Raw genomic sequence first — 7866 nt, 5'->3', positions numbered from 1 at the left:
ATGTAATGTGGGACATCATCTTTGCATTCCCCACTACTGGGAGACTCTAATGTTCATTAGACGATGTAACAGAATTAAGTAACAAAAAAAATCAGAAGTCAGATCCATGAGATGTAACACAAAAAATACCCAGAACAAAATATTTTGGATCAGTTGTCCTTATGAAGGATTATCTCCTTCCCTGATGCCTTTAGCTTCACTCATCAGCTTTGGCTAGCAAGCGAATCCCAATGCTGCACTTTACATCGGCATTTTTGCACCAGAGAAGTATGTCCGTGTTTAACATCCTTGTATCATAATATGCCCTTGATATGATAAGAGCTGATAATCCAGAAATCTTACCTTGTTATTTACCTGCAGTCATGTTTTCAAAGAAAGGGACTTTATTCACATAGAACATAGAACAGCACTGTAGAGGAAGAGGCGCTTCGGCTTACAATGCTGTGGCAAGCTAATTAAGATAACGGTGCCTAATCACACTATACCCCTCTACCTTAACGTGGTCTACTGTGCCTTGAAACTGTATTCCGCCCCCAACTATTTCATATTTTACTGTCTCATTTTCTAAATTTAAAATACATTGAAGTAGGATTTTAAGCTGATCTACAAAGTATTGTGCACTATGACAAATCAAAAAAAAAATTCCAAAGCATGTCAACAAAATAACTAAAAACAGAAAACCAAAATTTGGAGGCTGAACAGGGATTTATCCCCTTTGTAATTTGCTAACTTTCCTCAGGTGCTAAATTGTATATTACTTTATCAATTCACCCAATTTCTTGATGTAGAAAATTGGAGGATCGCCTGTTGTCAGTGAATTCATAAGAATGAATATCCCCTCCCTCTGTAAGGTCCAACAGTGTGGCAGATTATCAACAGGCCGAATCAAAATGAAGACATAAGAACATTCAAGACACGTCAGAGAAATGCTAATAGAGAAGAGCAAATCTAGGGAAAGATACAAGACCGTTTCAAAGGCACTGAATGTACCTCAGAGCTCAGTGCAGTCCATTGTGAAAAACGTACGAAACCACAGCCACATTGCCTAGTTCAGGCCACCCCTCCAAACTTAGTCACCAGAGAAGAATGGCACTTGTGAGAGAGGCAACTGTGACGCCAACAGTCACTCTGAAGGAGCTGCAGAAGTCAGTGGCTGCAACTGGAAGTTCGTGGCTGTGCAATGTCTAAGGCCTTGCACAAAGAGGGTATTTACGGCAGATTGGCAAGTTTTTAAAAAACGCATATCCTTGACCATTAAGACTTTGCAAACCATTACTTAGAAGATTCTTGAAAGATGTGGAAGAAGGTTTTGTGGTGAGGTGAGAATAAAGTGGAATTTAGTGGAGATAGCATCATGCTATTTGGGTGCTTTTCAGCAGCAGGGACTGGAAATCTGGTCAGGATTGATGAGAAGATGAATGCTTCTCAATACAGAGAGATCCTGGATAAAAACCTGCTAGCCTCTGCATGAAAGCTTGAACAGGGGAGGAAGTTTGTCTTTCAGCAGGACAATGAGCAAGACCAAGGGTTGAGGGACATACAAGGCATTGTATTTCGCTTCATCCCTTCTCTCCTGTATGGCTGTGAGACCTGGACTCTGTACCGATGACACATCAAACAACTGGAGAAATTTCACATGCGGCCCTCTGCTCAATCCTTGGCATTCGTTGGCAAGACCGCGTCTCCAACCTGGAGGTCTTGGATCGTGCAGAGTCCACCAGCATTGAGTCCCTGATCATCAGAGCCCAGATGCGGTGGGTGGGACACGTCATCAGAATGGACGACCACCGTGTGCCTCGCCAGCTGCTCTATGGTGAACTGGAGACCGGAAAGAGACCTCAAGGTCGTCCACGCAAGCGCTACAAAGACGCTGTGAAGGAAACTCTATGCTACTGTGACATCCAGCCAAGGGAACTAGAAGCTGAGGCTGCTGACAGAACCTGCTGGCGAGCCCTATGCTATGAAGCCTACACCAGTTTTGAAGACAGGCGCTGCCAAAAACTGATGGAAAACCGTGAGCGGCGTCACAGAACAGCAGCCACAATTGTTGCAACAACAGACTTCCAGTGCCCCCATTGTGCTAGACTCTGCGCTTCCAGACTGGGACTGCAGAGCCACCTCCGTGTTCACAGATGACCTGCACAACAGCGTGTCTTCTTCGAATCCGAAGGACCACCACTATAATGTATATCGACCTGTTCTCCGCATGTTCACATGCCTAACTAAAAACCACTTGAACACCTCTACAGTATCTACCTCCTCCACCACAGCTCGTCACGCATTCCAGGCACCCACCATTCTTTGTGTATAATGTCTGCCCTACACATCTTCGAAATCTCCCACCCCCAGTCTTAAATGCATACCCTCTAGTATTGGATGTTTCATTCCCTGGGAATAAACAGATATCAGCTGTCTACCCTAATTATATCTCTCAAAATTTTATAAATTCAGGTTTCCCCTCAACTTCTGTCTAGTTTGTTCAATGTCTCCTTATAGCACATACCCTCTAACCTATGTAGCCTCCGGTAAATCTCTTCAGCACCCTTTCCAAAACCTCTATGTCCTCCCTATAATAGAGTGAACAGAACTGAATGCAACATTCTAGACGTAGCCCAACCAGAGTTTTATAAAGCTGCAATTCAGCTTCCTGACTCTTGAACTCAGGGCCTCAACTAATAAGGGCAAGCATGAGAGCTTTCAGGCCTTCATATCTTCTGCCCAGTGAGAGGGAGGAGAGGAAAGAGGGTCTGTGTTGACTGTCGTCTTTAACTATGCTGGCTGCTTTATCAAAGCAGTGAGAAGTGTAGACAGAGTCTACACTGTCTACACTAGAAGGGGAGGCTGGTTTCCGTGATGTGCTGAGCTGTGTCCACAACTCTCTGCACTTGCCTAGCTGTTGTCACACTAAGTGGCGATGATTCCACATAGGATGCTTTCTAACGTGGATCAATAGAAGTTGGTGAGGATCAAAGGAGATGTGCCAAATTACTTCAGCCTTTGAAGGAAGTAGAGGCACTGATGAGCTTTCCTGACTGTCACTTAAACGTAGTTGGACCAGGACAGGATATTGTTGTTGTTCACTTTTAAGAAACTGAAGCTCTCAATTCTGCCGATCTCAGCACTATTGATGAAAACAGGAGCACGTGCACTGCCCCACTTTCTGAAGTCAATGACCAGCTCTTTTGTTTTGCTGACATCGAAGGAGAGGCTGTTGTCATGACATCATGTCACTAGGCTCTCTGTCTCCCTCCTGTAATTCATAGAAACATAGAAAATAGGTGCAGGAGTAGGCCATTTGGCCCTTCGAGCCGACACTGCCACTCAGTATGATCATGGCTGACCATCCAACTCAGAACCCTGTACCTGCTTTCTCTCCATACCCTCGATCCCTTTAGCCACAAGGGCCATATCTAACTTCCTCTTAAATATAGCCAATGAACCGGCCTCAACTGTTTCCTGTGGCAAAGAATTCCACAGATTCACCACTCTCTGTGTGAAGACGTTTTTCCTCATCTCGGTCCTAAAAGGCTTCCCCTTTATCCTTAAACTGTGACCCCTCGTTCTGGACTTCCCCAACATCAGAAACAATCTTCCTGCATCTAGCCTGTCCAATCCCTTTAGAATTTTATATGTTTCAATAAGATACCCCCTCAATCTTCTAAATTCCAGTGAGTATAAGCCTAGTCGAGCCAGTCTTTCTTCATATGAAAGTCCTGCCATCCCAGGAATCAATCTGGTGAGCCTTCTTTGTACTCCCTATATGGCAAGAATGTCTTTCCTCAGATTAGGGGACCAAAACTGCACACAATACTTACACAATTCGAAACATCGTCATTTGGAATACAGCCCAGCAGGGTGGTGCAATCTGCAAACCTGTAAGTGGGGTTCGTGCAGAATCTGGTCATGCAGTCATGAACATCTAGGGAGTAAAGTAGGAGGATTCTCCATCCAATCATCAATTGAGCTATATGCCACTGCATCCATTGGCGTTGTGGATAATGTAGAAGATCCATCAAATAGTCTTCTGCATTATCCACAATGCCACCAATCCTTGTGTCATCTGCAAACTACTAACCAACCCATCCATGCTTTCATCCAAGTTTTTGTATATCACAAATAGCAGAGATCCCAGTGCAGGTTCGTACAGTAAACCACTAACCATGGACCAGAACCAGAATAAGACCCTTTTACCACTGTCCTCTCTCTTCTATGGGCAAGACATTTTTGAATCAACAGACAAGTCACTGTGGTCCCATGCTTCATGATGAGACTACTATGATGGACCTTGTTCAATAATTTATTAAAATCCATGTAGACAACATCCACTGCTGTACCTTCCTCAATCGCCTTCATCATATCCTCAAAAAAAAACTCAGTCAAATTAGAAAGATGTTATTGGCCTTGCACAAACCCATGCTGACTGTCCCTAATTAGGCCATGGTTTCTAAATGCTCTTGAATCCTCTCCAATAGCTTCCATACCACTGATGAGAGACATGCCAGTCTATAATTTCCAGGATTATTCTTATTTCCCTTCTGGAACAAAGAAACAACATTAGCTTCTCACCAGTCCTCTGGGAACTTGCCTGTGGCTAGAGAGAACACTAAGATCATTGTCAAGGCAATCTCATCACTTGCCTCTCTCAATAACTTGGGCTATATCCCTTCAAGCCCCAGGGACTATTTGAAGGTCGATAGCAGAAATTTTCAACCACGTGTTTATCTTTTGTCAATCTAGTTCACATATTTCAGGCAACATGTATTTCTTTCTGATTGCTAGTTTAACAATGTGGCCTCAGGAGATTGGGAAAATTTTCTCTGAACACTTGTCTCATTGGTGTATAATGTACAAATCAAACAACAACTTACATTTGTAGAGCACATTTAACTCAAAATGTCCCAGAAGAACTATGTGCAACAGAAAATAAATAATCTGTTAGTTATGTACTCTGTGATGCATGAAATTGAATGAGAATATTGATTTGTAGCCTCCAAGGCTCCATGCCATGTTTTTAGGCAATGTGTGGAAGCAAGAATTCTGAACTGCTTAAGTATTGTTATTTGATTGCACACAAGTGTGCAGCTTCTGCTGATAAGGCAATGGCTAACACAGAGCATGGATTTCCTGAGTTCACTTCCTGATCATCACTGGTGCTGAACAAGTTCAACCAGTGTTGATATGGAACGTCATTTCCAAATGTCCTAAAATGTATATAATGAACACTTTTGTCATGAAAACGTTATTGCAAGTCTTATCCTTGAGCATTTGCAGCCCTTGTGAAGCATCATTTCATAGTGTATATCTCATGGGTGGTGTTGGCTAGTCAGTTCCAATGCTCTAACACAACGGCAATGCTCAAAAGATCTCCAATTAGAATAGCATGTAACTCTGTAAGCAATGATGTCTGTAATCTTAAAACCAATTGTATCTCTGTGTCTTATTCATCGAGTTCGCAAGCCATGAAACATCTTACTCAGAGGACTTTGTGTGTGCTACATTAAATTTACTAATTTGATAAAATATAGTTTTGAAGAGAATAAGACATTTCAACAATATAATCCAACAAATGGACTAGCTTAATGGTCTAGATACGAAAACCAAATAGAACCCCTGACAATTCCTATAATTAAGTGAAAAGATATTGAGAGAAACATTCAACTTCACTTGAAACAAGTAAGAAGTCATTAAAATGACTATGGCATCACCCAAACCCGAAATCAGTGTGTTTATTGGACAGATTGTTGATGCATAGGGAGGCAACTGTCTTGCTGATGGAAATTAATATAATCAGTGTAAGTACATAATGCTGGAGGATAGAAGAATGCTTAACAACAAGAAGGAGTGTATGAGGGTGAGAAAGGAATTACAAAATATTGGTTCATTAAAAATTGCTTGTTAAAATTAGCCGAAATTATTTGAGACCTAAGTCAAAAGGAGGGAAATAATGTTTATTGCTAATAAAGATTTGTTTCTTCATGGCATTGCCCAGAGCTATGCTAAAAATTAACACTGAATGTTGTGAATCTCTAAATCACTGAAAATACTGCAGTTACTGGTATTTAGTTTGGAATTATAAAGTATAATATGAACTGCATTATAAGTCCTTATACCAAAATAACATTGACAAGATAATTTTCTACTTCACGTTGAATCGTAGAATAGTTCAGTACAAAAGGAATCAATCATGAAAAGGGGAATGGCATGTTCAGTTCACAGTGATTTTCAGTGCTATCCCGTTTCTGTGCTGTAAACATCTCACAGTATTTATGGCATATTTATCCTACTAGAGTAACACATATTTTACATACAGTATGTGTGCTAGTTGTGGAGAACATTGTCTGCCTAATGTATTTATTGGGAAACTATGGATACATTACCCCAAATTTATTATCTATTAGAGATAATCTGGGCACATCTGTGAGATATAGATTCTGTCATTTTCATTAGTGAGCACAATGACTGAATTAGTACATAACCACAACTCATTTTTTGTGATACTTTATAAACCTAAATCTACTTAAATTGATTTTCCATTTACTTCCCTCTGTCAATATTTTCACAGCTTCCTTTTTCAAAAATATGGAATGCAGATTTGTTGGAGTTTCAGAGACTCTAGGCTTGATTCAATACCTTAATTTGTGTTTGAAACTGGTGTAGTGGTTAAATTGCGGGCCTAGTAATTGAGACTCAAGGTCAATTATGGAATTTAGATTTGTTTAATGATATGGAATTTTAAAAATACTAGCCAGTCTTTGTTAATGATAATAATTAAAAAGTATTGCAGTGTCATGACAAAGTAGCCTGTTCACTTATGTCCTTCATGAAAGGAGATAGTCCATCCTTCCTGGCCTATGACTTATGCGAAAGTCACTTCAAGAATAGTCAGGAATGGGCAACAAAATGCCCAGCTTTTCAAAAAACATAAGCTGCAGAGAGTTTAGTCAGCTCCATCATGGGTACTAGCCCTCATAGTATCCAAGACAGCTTCAAGGAGCAGAGCCTCAAAAGGGCAACATCAATCATTAGTGATGCCCACCACCCAGGACATGCCCTCTTCTCATTGTTACCATTGGGAAGGAGGTTTAGAAGCCTGAAGGCACACAATCAGTGATTCAGGAACAGCTTCTTCCCCTCTGCCATCTGATTTCTGAATGGGCATTGAAACATAGAACATAGAAATCTATAACACATTAAAGGCCCTTCGGCCCACAATGTTGTGCCAACCATGTAAGCTACTGTAGAAATTGCCTAGAATTACCCTACTACATAGCCCTCTATTTTCCTAAGCTCCATGTACAAATCTAAGAGTCTCTTAAAAGACCCTATCGTATCCGCCTCCACCACTGTTGCCAGCAGTGCATTCTACGCACCCACCACTCCCTGTGTGAAAAACTTACCCCTGAACCTACTTCCAAGCACCTTAAAATTATGCCCACTCATGTTACCTATTTCAGTTCAGGGAGCAAGCTTCTGGTTATTTGCATGATCAATGCCTCTCATCATTTTATACACCTCTATTAAGTCACCTCTCATCCTCCAAGGAGAAAAGGCCAAGTTCATTCAACCTATTCTCATAAGGCATGCTCCCCAATCCAGGCAACGTCCTTGGAAATCTCCTCTGCACTCTTTCTAAAGTATCCACATCCTTCCTGTAGTGACGTGAACAAAACTGAACACAGTACTCCAAGTGGGGTCTGACCAAGGTCTTATATAGCTGTAACATTACCTCATGGCTCTTGAACTCAGTTCCATGGTTGATGAATGCCAACACATCATACACCTTCTTAACGACACTGTCTTCAAATTTGACCTACCAAAATGAACCACTTCACACTTATCTGGGTTGAGCTCCATCTGCCACTTCTC

Source organism: Hemitrygon akajei, chromosome 19, assembly GCF_048418815.1.
Source record: "Hemitrygon akajei chromosome 19, sHemAka1.3, whole genome shotgun sequence".
NCBI lineage: Eukaryota > Metazoa > Chordata > Chondrichthyes > Myliobatiformes > Dasyatidae > Hemitrygon > Hemitrygon akajei.
Note: the sequence above shows the minus strand (reverse complement) of the source record.